This window comes from Schistocerca cancellata, chromosome 9 (assembly GCF_023864275.1).
Source record: "Schistocerca cancellata isolate TAMUIC-IGC-003103 chromosome 9, iqSchCanc2.1, whole genome shotgun sequence".
Taxonomy (NCBI): Eukaryota; Metazoa; Arthropoda; class Insecta; order Orthoptera; family Acrididae; genus Schistocerca; species Schistocerca cancellata.
Window position 1 is genome coordinate 473,654,821 of NC_064634.1, and position 12,293 is coordinate 473,667,113.

Sequence of the window (12,293 nt, forward strand, 5' to 3'; positions counted from 1 at the left end):
CATTGCTCCCCCTGGACGTAAGTCGGCATTGTGCCAACTATATTCTATCCCGATGCAATTTCTGTGTTTCATCGTCAATATGAAGCTCCAAGGGTTACAGTAAACACACTGTGGTGCGTCGCAAACTAATACTGGCCTCTCAGAAACGGCACGTATACAGACTGTTTGTAGCATTGCTCCCCCTGGACGTAAGTCGGCATTGTGCCAACTATATTCTATCCCGATGCAATTTCTGTGTTTCATCGTCAATATGAAGCTCCAAGGGTTACAGTAAACACACTGTGGTGCGCCGAAATCTAATACTGGCCTCTCAGGATCGGCACGTATACAGACTGTTTGTAGCATTGCTCCCCCTGGACGTAAGTCGGCATTGTGCCAACTATATTCTATCCCGATGCAATTTCTGTGTTTCATCGTCAATATGAAGCTCCAAGGGTTACAGTAAACACACTGTGGTGCGTCGCAATCTAATACTGACCTCTCAGTAACGGCACATATACAGACTGTTTGTAGCATTGCTCCCCCTGGACGTAAGTCGGCATTGTGCCAACTATATTCTATCCCGATGCAATTTCTGTGTTTCATCGTCAATATGAAGCTCCAAGGGTTACAGTAAACACACTGTGGTGCGTCGCAAACTAATACTGGCCTCTCAGAAACGGCACGTATACAGACTTATTGTAGCATTGCTCCCCCTGGACGTAAGTCGGCATTGTGCCAACTATATTCTATCCCGATGCAATTTCTGTGTTTCATCGTCAATATAAAGCTCCAAGGGTTACAGTAAACACACTGTGGTGCGTCGCAATCTAATACTGGCCTCTCAGCAACGGCACGTATACAGACTGTTTGAAGCATTGCTCCCCCTGGACGTAAGTCGGCATTGTGCCAACTATATTCTATCCCGATGCAATTTCTGTGTTTCATCGTCAATATGAAGCTCCAAGGGTTACAGTAAACACACTGTGGTGCGTCGCAAACTAATACTGGCCTCTCAGAAACGGCACGTATACAGACTTATTGTAGCATTGCTCCCCCTGGACGTAAGTCGGCATTGTGCCAACTATATTCTATCCCGATGCAATTTCTGTGTTTCATCGTCAATATAAAGCTCCAAGGGTTACAGTAAACACACTGTGGTGCGTCGCAATCTAATACTGGCCTCTCGGTAACGGCACGTATACAGACTGTTTGTAGCATTGCTCCCCCTGGACGTAAGTCGGCATTGTGCCAACTATATTCTATCCCGATGCAATTTCTGTGTTTCATCGTCAATATGAAGCTCCAAGGGTTACAGTAAACACACTTTGGTGCGTCGCAATCTAATACTGGCCTCTCAGCAAAGGCACGTATACAGACTGTTTGTAGCATTGCTCCCCCTGGACGTAAGTCGGCATTGTGCCAACTATATTCTATCCCGATGCAATTTCTGTGTTTCATCGTCAATATGAAGCTCCAAGGGTTACAGTAAACACACTGTGGTGCGTCGCAATCTAATACTGGCCTCTCAGCAACGGCACGTATACAGACTGTTTGTAGCATTGCTCCCCCTGGACGTAAGTCGGCATTGTGCCAACTATATTCTATCCCGATGCAATTTCTGTGTTTCATCGTCAATATGAAGCTCCAAGGGTTACAGTAAACACACTGTGGTGCGTCGCAATCTAATACTGGCCTCTCAGCAACGGCAAGTTTACAGACTGTTTGTAACATTGCTCCCCCTGGACGTAAGTCGTCATTGTGCCAACTATATTCTATCCCGATGCAATTTCTGTGTTTCATCGTCAATATGAATCTCCAAGGGTTACAGTAAACACACTGTGGTGCGTCGCAATCTAATACTGGCCTCTCAGGAACGGCATGTATACTGACTGTTCGTAGCATTGCTCCCCCTGGACGTAAGTCGGCATTGTGCCAACCATATTCTATCCCGATGCAATTTCTGTGTTTCATCGTCAATATGAAGCTCCAAGGGTTACAGTAAACACACTGTGGTGCGTCGCAATCTAATACTGGCCTCTCAGGAACGGCACGTATACAGACTGTTTGTAGCATTGCTCCCCCTGGACGTAAGTCGGCATTGTGCCAACTATATTCTATCCCGATGCAATTTCTGTGTTTCATCGTCAATATGAAGCTCCAAGGGTTACAGTAAACACACTGTGGTGCGTCGCAATCTTATACTGGCCTCTCAGCAACGGCACGTATACAGACTGTTTGTAGCATTGCTCCCCCTGGACGTAAGTCGGCATTGTGCCAACTATATTCAATCCCGATGCAATTTCTGTGTTTCATCGTCAATATGAAGCTCCAAAGGTTACAGTAAACATACTGTGGTATGCCGCAATCTAAAACTGGCCTCTCAGTAACGGCACGTATACAGACTGTTTGTAGCATTGCTCCCCCTGGACGTAAGTCGGCATTGTGCCAACTATATTCTATCCCGATGCAATTTCTGTGTTTCATCGTCAATATGAAGCTCCAAGGGTTACAGTAAACACACTGTGGTGCGTCGCAATCTAATACTGGCCTCTCAGCAACGGCACGTATACAGACTGTTTGAAGCATTGCTCCCCCTGGACGTAAGTCGGCATTGTGCCAACTATATTCTATCCCGATGCAATTTCTGTGTTTCATCGTCAATATGAAGCTCCAAGGGTTACAGTAAACACACTGTGGTGCGTCGCAAACTAATACTGGCCTCTCAGAAACGGCACGTATACAGACTGTTTGTAGCATTGCTCCCACTGGACGTAAGTCGGCATTGTGCCAACTATATTCTATCCCGATGCAATTTCTGTGTTTCATCGTCAATATGAAGCTCCAAGGGTTACAGTAAACACACTGTGGTGCGTCGCAATCTAATACTGGCCTCTCAGTAACGGCACATATACAGACTGTTTGTAGCATTGCTCCCCCTGGACGTAAGTCGGCATTGTGCCAACTATATTCTATCCCGATGCAATTTCTGTGTTTCATCGTCAATATGAAGCTCCAAGGGTTACAGTAAACACACTGTGGTGCGTCGCAAACTAATACTGGCCTCTCAGAAACGGCACGTATACAGACTGTTTGTAGCATTGCTCCCACTGGACGTAAGTCGGCATTGTGCCAACTATATTCTATCCCGATGCAATTTCTGTGTTTCATCGTCAATATGAAGCTCCAAGGGTTACAGTAAACACACTGTGGTGCGTAGCAATCTAATACTGACCTCTCAGCAACGGCACGTATACAGACTGTTTGTAGCATTGCTCCCCCTGGACGTAAGTCGGCATTGTGCCTACTATATTCAATCCCGATGCAATTTCTGTGTTTCATCGTCAATATGAAGCTCCAAGGGTTACAGTAAACACACTGTGGTGCGTAGCAATCTAATACTGACCTCTCAGTAACGGCACGTATACAGACTGTTTGTAGCATTGCTCCCCCTGGACGTAAGTCGGCATTGTGCCAACTATATTCTATCCCGATGCAATTTCTGTGTTTCATCGTCAATATGAAGCTCCAAGGGTTACAGTAAACACACTGTGGTGCGTCGCAAACTAATAATGGCCTCTCAGAAACGGCACGTATACAGACTGTTTGTAGCATTGCTCCCACTGGACGTAAGTCGGCATTGTGCCAACTATATTCTATCCCGATGCAATTTCTGTGTTTCATCGTCAATATGAAGCTCCAAGGGTTACAGTGAACACACTGTGGTGCGTAGCAATCTAATACTGACCTCTCAGTAACGGCACGTATACAGACTGTTTGAAGCATTGCTCCCCCTGGACGTAAGTCGGCATTGTGCCTACTATATTCAATCCCGATGCAATTTCTGTGTTTCATCGTCAATATGAAGCTCCAAGGGTTACAGTAAACACACTGTGGTGCGTCGCAAACTAATACTGGCCTCTCAGAAACGGCACGTATACAGACTGTTTGTAGCATTGCTCCCACTGGACGTAAGTCGGCATTGTGCCAACTATGTTCTATCCCGATGCAATTTCTGTGTTTCATCGTCAATATGAAGCTCCAAGGGTTACAGTAAACACACTGTGGTGCGTCGCAATCTAATACTGACCTCTCAGCAACGGCACGTGTACAGACTGTTTGTAGCATTGCTACCCCTGGACGTAAGTCGGCATTGTGCCTACTATATTCAATCCCGATGCAATTTCTGTGTTTCATCGTCAATATGAAGCTCCAAGGGTTACAGTAAACACACTGTGGTGCGTTGCAAACTAATACTGGCCTCTCAGAAACGGCACGTATACAGACTGTTTGTAGCATTGCTCCCACTGGACGTAAGTCGGCATTGTGCCAACTATATTCTATCCCGATGCAATTTCTGTGTTTCATCGTCAATATGAAGCTCCAAGGGTTACAGTAAACACACTGTGGTGCGTAGCAATCTAATACTGACCTCTCAGTAACGGCACGTATACAGACTGTTTGTAGCATTGCTCCCCCTGGACGTAAGTCGGCATTGTGCCAACTATATTCTATCCCGATGCAATTTCTGTGTTTCATCGTCAATATGAAGCTCCAAGGGTTACAGTAAACACACTGTGGTGCGTCGCAAACTAATACTGGCCTCTCAGAAACGGCACGTATACAGACTGTTTGTAGCATTGCTCCCACTGGACGTAAGTCGGCATTGTGCCAACTATATTCTATCCCGAAGCAATTTCTGTGTTTCATCGTCAATATGAAGCTCCAAGTGTTACAGGAAACACACTGTGGTGCGTAGCAATCTAATACTGACCTCTCAGTAACGGCACGTATACAGACTGTTTGAAGCATTGCTCCCCCTGGACGTAAGTCGGCATTGTGCCTACTATATTCAATCCCGATGCAATTTCTGTGTTTCATCGTCAATATGAAGCTCCAAGGGTTACAGTAAACACACTGTGGTGCGTCGCAATCTAATACTGACCTCTCAGTAACGGCACATATACAGACTGTTTGTAGCATTGCTCCCCCTGGACGTAAGTCGGCATTGTGCCAACTATATTCTATCCCGATGCAATTTCTGTGTTTCATCGTCAATATGAAGCTCCAAGGGTTACAGTAAACACACTGTGGTGCGTCGCAAACTAATACTGGCCTCTCAGAAACGGCACGTATACAGACTGTTTGTAGCATTGCTCCCCCTGGACGTAAGTCGGCATTGTGCCAACTATATTCTATCCCGATGCAATTTCTGTGTTTCATCGTCAATATGAAGCTCCAAGGGTTACTGTAAACACACTGTGGTGCGTAGCAATCTAATACTGACCTCTCAGCAACGGCACGTATACAGACTGTTTGTAGCATTGCTCCCCCTGGACGTAAGTCGGCATTGTGCCTACTATATTCAATCCCGATGCAATTTCTGTGTTTCATCGTCAATATGAAGCTCCAAGGGTTACAGTAAACACACTGTGGTGCGTAGCAATCTAATACTGACCTCTCAGTAACGGCACGTATACAGACTGTTTGTAGCATTGCTCCCCCTGGACGTAAGTCGGCATTGTGCCAACTATATTCTATCCCGATGCAATTTCTGTGTTTCATCGTCAATATGAAGCTCCAAGGGTTACAGTAAACACACTGTGGTGCGTAGCAATCTAAAACTGGCCTCTCAGTAACGGCACGTATACAGACTGTTTGTAGCATTGCTCCCCCTGGACGTAAGTCGGCATTGTGCCAACTATATTCTATCCCGATGCAATTTCTGTGTTTCATCGTCAATATGAAGCTCCAAGGGTTACAGTAAACACACTGTGGTGCGTCGCAAACTAATACTGGCCTCTCAGAAACGGCACGTATACAGACTGTTTGTAGCATTGCTCCCACTGGACGTAAGTCGTCATTGTGCCAACTATATTCTATCCCGATGCAATTTCTGTGTTTCATCGTCAATATGAAGCTCCAAGGGTTACAGTAAACACACTGTGGTGCGTCGCAATCTAATACTGGCCTCTCAGCAACGGCACGTATACAGACTGTTTGTAGCAATGCTCCCCCTGGACGTAAGTCGGCATTGTGCCAACCATATTCTATCCCGATGCAATTTCTGTGTTTCATCGTCAATATGAAGCCACAAGGGTTACAGTAAACACACTGTGGTGCGTCGCAATCTAATACTGGCCTCTCAGCAACGGCACATATACAGACTGTTTGTAGCATTGCTCCCCCTGGACGTAAGTCGGCATTGTGCCAACTATATTCTATCCCGATGCAATTTCTGTGTTTCATCGTCAATATGAAGCTCCAAGGGTTACAGTAAACACACTGTGGTGCGTCGCAATCTAATACTGGCTTCTCAGCAACGGCACGTATACAGACTGTTTGTAGCATTGCTCCCCCTGGACGTAAGTCGGCATTGTGCCAACTATATTCTATCGCTATGCAATTTCTGTGTTTCATCGTCAATATGAAGCTCCAAGGGTTACAGTAAACACACTGTGGTGCGTCGCAATCTAATACTGGCCTCTCAGCAACGGCACGTATACAGACTGTTTGTAGCATTGCTCCCCCTGGACGTAAGTCGGCATTGTGCCAACTATATTCTATCCCGACGCAATTTCTGTGTTTCATCGTCAATATGAAGCTCCAAGGGTTACAGTAAACACACAGTGGTGCGTCGCAATCTAATACTTGCCTCTCAGCAACGGCACGTATACAGACTGTTTGTAGCATTTCTCCCCCTGGACGTAAGTCGGCATTGTGCCAACTATATTCTATCCCGATGCAATTTCTGTGTTTCATCGTCAATATGAAGCTCCAAGGGTTACAGTAAACACACTGTGGTGCGTCGCAATCTAATACTGGCCTCTCAGCAACGGCACATATACAGACTGTTTGTAGCATTGCTCCCCCTGGACGTAAGTCGGCATTGTGCCAACTATATTCTATCCCGATGCAATTTCAGTGTTTCATCGTCAATATGAAGTTCCAAGGGTTACAGTAAACACACTGTGGTGCGTCGCAATCTAATACTGGCCTCTCAGCAACGGTACGTATACAGAATGTTTGTAGCATTGCTCCCCCTGGACGTAAGTTGGCATTGTGCCAACTTTACTCTATCCCGATGCAATTTCTGTGTTTCATCGTCAATATGAAGCTCCAAGGGTTACAGTAAACACACTGTGGTGCGTCGCAATCTAATACTGGCCTCTCAGCAACGGCACGTATACAGACTGTTTGTAGCATTGCTCCCCCTGGACGTAAGTCGGCATTGTGCCAACTATATTCTATCCCGATGCAATTTCTGTGTTTCATCGTCAATATGAAGCTCCAAGGGTTACAGTAAACACACTGTGGTGCGTCGCAATCTAATACTGGCCTCTCAGCAACGGCACATATACAGACTGTTTGTAGCATTGCTCCCCCTGGACGCAAGTCGGCATTGTGCCAGCTATATTCTATCCCGATGCAATTTCTGTGTTTCATCGTCAATATGAAGCTCCAAGGGTTACAGTAAACACACTGTGGTGCGTCGCAATCTAATACTGGCCTCTCAGGAACGGCACGTATACAGACTGTTTGTAGCATTGCTCCCCCTGGACGTAAGTCGGCATTGTGCCAACTATATTCTATCCGGATGCAATTTCTGTGTTTCATCGTCAATATGAAGCTCCAAGGGTTACAGTAAACACACTGTGGTGCGTCGCAATCTTATACTGGCCTCTCAGCAACGGCACGTATACAGACAGTTTGTAGCATTGCCCCCCTGGACGTAAGTCGGCATTGTGCCATCTATATTCTATCCCGATGCAATTTCTGTGTTTCATCGTCAATATGAAGCTCCAAGGGTTACAGTAAACATACTGTGGTACGTCGCAATCTAAAACTGGCCTTTCAGTAACGGCACGTATACAGACTATTTGTAGCATTGCTCCCCCTGGACGTAAGTCGGCATTATGCCAACTATATTCTATCCCGATGCAATTTCTGTGTTTCATCGTCAATATGAAGCTCCAAGGGTTACGGTAAACACACTGTGGTGCGTTGCAATCTAATACTGGCCTCTCAGCAACGGCACGTATACAGACTGTTTGTAGCATTGCTCCCCCTGGACGTAAGTCGTCATTGTGCCAACTATATTCTATCCCGATGCAATTTCTGTGTTTCATCGTCAATATGAAGCTCCAAGGGTTACAGTAAACACACTGTGGTGCGTCGCAATCTAATACTGGCCTCTCAGCAACGGCACGTATACTGACTGTTTGTAGCATTGCTCCCCCTGGACGTAAGTCGGCATTGTGCCAACTATATTCTATCCCGATGCAATTTCTGTGTTTCATCGTCAATATGAAGCTCCAAGGGTTACAGTAAACACACTGTGGTGCGTCGCAATCTAATACTGGCCTCTCAGCAACGGTACGTATACAGACTGTTTGTAGCATTGCTCCCCCTGGACGTAAGTTGGCATTGTGCCAACTATACTCCATCCCGATGCAATTTCTGTGTTTCATCGTCAATATGAAGCTCCAAGGGTTACAGTAAACACACTGTGGTGCGTCGCAATCTAATACTGGCCTCTCAGCAACGGCACGTATACAGACTGTTTGTAGCATTGCTCCCCCTGGACGTAAGTCGGCATTGTGCCAACTATATTCTATCCCGATGCAATTTCTGTGTTTCATCGTCAATATGAAGCTCCAAGGGTTACAGTAAACACACTGTGGTGCGTCGCAATCTAATAGTGGCCTCTCAGCAATGGCACGTATACAGACTGTTTGTAGCATTGCTCCCCCTGGACGTAAGTCGGCATTGTGCCAACTATATTCTATCCCGATGCAATTTCTGTGTTTCATCGTCAATATGAAGCTCCAAGGGTTACAGTAAACACACTGTGGTGCGTCGCAATCTAATACTGGCCTCTCAGCAACGGCACGTATACAGACTGTTTGTAGCATTGCTCCCCCTGGACGTAAGTCGGCATTGTGCCAACTATATTCTATCCCGATGCAATTTCTGTGTTTCATCGTCAATATGAAGCTCCAAGGGTTACAGTAAACACACTGTGGTGCGTCGCAATTTAATACTGGCCTCTCAGCAACGGCACGTATACAGACTGTTTGTAGCATTGCTCCCCCTGGACGTAAGTCGGCATTGTGCCAACTATATTCTATCCCGATGCAATTTCTGTGTTTCATCGTCAATATGAAGCTCCAAGGGTTACAGTAAACACACTGTGGTGCGTCGCAATCCAATACTGGCCTCTCAGCAATGGCACGTATACAGACTGTTTGTAGCATTGCTCCCCCTGGACGTAAGTCGGCATTGTGCCAACTATATTCTATCCCAATGCAATTTCTGTGTTTCATCGTCAATATGAAGCTCTAAGGGTTACAGTAAACACCCAGTGGTGCGTCGCAATCTAATACTGGCCTCTCAGCAACAGCACGTATACAGACTGTTTGTAGCATTGCTCCCCCTGGACGTAAGTCGGCATTGTGCCATCTATATTCTATCCCGATGCAATTTCTGTGTTTCATCGTCAATATGAAGCTCCAAGGGTTACAGTAAACACACTGTGGTGCGTCGCAATCTAATACTGGCCTCTCAGCAACGGCACGTATACAGACTGTTTGTAGCATTGCTCCCCCTGGACGTAAGTCGGCATTGTGCCAACTATATTCTATCCCGATGCAATTTCTGTGTTTCATCGTCAATATGAAGCTCCAAGGGTTACAGTGAACACACTGTGGTGCGTCGCAATCTAATACTGGCCTCTCAGCAACGGCACGTATACAGACTGTTTGTAGCATTGCTCCCCCTGGACGTAAGTCGGCATTGTGCCAACTATATTCTATCCCGATGCAATTTCTGTGTTTCATCGTCAATATGAAGCTCCAAGGGTTACAGTAAACACACTGTGGTGCGTCGCAATCTAATAGTGGCCTCTCAGCAATGGCACGTATACAGACTGTTTGTAGCATTGCTCCCCCTGGACGTAAGTCGGCATTGTGCCAACTATATTCTATCCCGATGCAATTTCTGTGTTACATCGTCAATATGAAGCTCCAAGGGTTACAGTAAACACACTGTGGTGCGTCGCAATCTAATACTGGCCTCTCAGCAACGGCACGTATACAGACTGTTTGTAGCATTGCTCCCCCTGGACGTAAGTCGGCATTGTGCCAACTATATTCTATCCCGATGCAATTTCTGTGTTTCATCGTCAATATGAAGCTCCAAGGGTTACAGTAAACACACTGTGGTGCGTCGCAATTTAATACTGGCCTCTCAGCAACGGCACGTATACAGACTGTTTGTAGCATTGCTCCCCCTGGACGTAAGTCGGCATTGTGCCAACTATATTCTATCCCGATGCAATTTCTGTGTTTCATCGTCAATATGAAGCTCCAAGGGTTACAGTAAACACACTGTGGTGCGTCGCAATCCAATACTGGCCTCTCAGCAACGGCACGTATACAGACTGTTTGTAGCATTGCTCCCCCTGTACGTAAGTCGGCATTGTGCCAACTATATTCTATCCCTATGCAATTTCTGTGTTTCATCGTCAATATGATGCTCCAAGGGTTACAGTAAACACACTGTGGTGCGTCGCAATCTAATACTGGCCTCTCAGCAACGGCACGTATACAGACTGTTTGTAGCATTGCTCCCCCTGGACGTAAGTCGGCATTGTGCCAACTATATTCTATCCCGATGCAATTTCTGTGTTTCATCGTCAATATGAAGCTCCAAGGGTTACAGTAAACACACTGTGGTACGTCGCAATCTAATACTGGCCTCTCAGCAACGGCACGTATACAGACTGTTTGTAACATTGCTCCCCCTGGACGTAAGTCGGCATTGTGCCAACTATATTCTATCCCGATGCAATTTCTGTGTTTCATCGTCAATATGAAGCTCCAAGGGTTACAGTAAACACACTGTGGTGCGTCGCAATCTAATACTGGCCTCTCAGTAACGGCACGTATACAGACTGTTTGTAGCATTGCTCCCCCTGGACGTAAGTCGGCATTGTGCCAACTATATTCTATCCCGATGCAATTTCTGTGTTTCATCGTCAATATGAAGCTCCAAGGGTTACAGTAAACACACTGTGGTGCGTCGCAATCTAATACTGGCCTCTCAGCAACGGCACGTATACAGACTGTTTGTAGCATTGCCCCACCTGGACGTAAGTTGCCATTGTGCCAACTATATTCTATCCCGATGCAATTTCTGTGTTTCATCGTCAATATGAATCTCCAAGGGTTACAGTAAACACACTGTGGTGCGTCGCAATCTAATACTGGCCTCTCAGCAATGGCACGTATACAGACTGTTTGTAGCATTGCTCCCCCTGGACGTAAGTCGGCATTGTGCCAACTATATTCTATCCCAATGCAATTTCTGTGTTTCATCGTCAATATGAAGCTCTAAGGGTTACAGTAAACACCCAGTGGTGCGTCGCAATCTAATACTGGCCTCTCAGCAACGGCACGTATACAGACTGTTTGTAGCATTGCTCCCCCTGGACGTAAGTCGGCATTGTGCCATCTATATTCTATCCCGATGCAATTTCTGTGTTTCATCGTCAATATGAAGCTCCAAGGGTTACAGTAAACACACTGTGGTGCGTCGCAATCTAATACTGGCCTCTCAGCAACGGCACGTATACAGACTGTTTGTAGCATTGCTCCCCCTGGACGTAAGTCGGCATTGTGCCAACTATATTCTATCCCGATGCAATTTCTGGGTTTCATCGTCAATATGAAGCTCCAAGGGTTACAGTAAACACAGTGTGGTGCGTCGCAATCTAATACTGGCCTCTCAGCAACGGCACGTATACAGACTGTTTGTAGCATTGCTCCACCTGGACGTAAGTTGGCATTGTGCCAACTATATTCTATCCCGATGCAATTTCTGTGTTTCATCGTCAAAATGAATCTCCAAGGGTTACAGTAAACACACTGTGGTGCGTCGCAATCTAATACTGGCCTCTCAGCAATGGCACGTATACAGACTGTTTGTAGCATTGCTCCCCCTGGACGTAAGTCGGCATTGTGCCAACTATATTCTATCCCGATGCAATTTCTGTGTTTCATCGTCAATATGAAGCTCCAAGGGTTACAGTAAACACACTGTGGTGCGTCGCAATCTAATAGTGGCCTCTCAGCAATGGCACGTATACAGACTGTTTGTAGCATTGCTCCCCCTGGACGTAAGTCGGCATTGTGCCAACTATATTCTATCCCGATGCAATTTCTGTGTTACATCGTCAATATGAAGCTCCAAGGGTTACAGTAAACACACTGTGGTGCGTCGCAATCTAATACTGGCCTCTCAGCAACGGCACG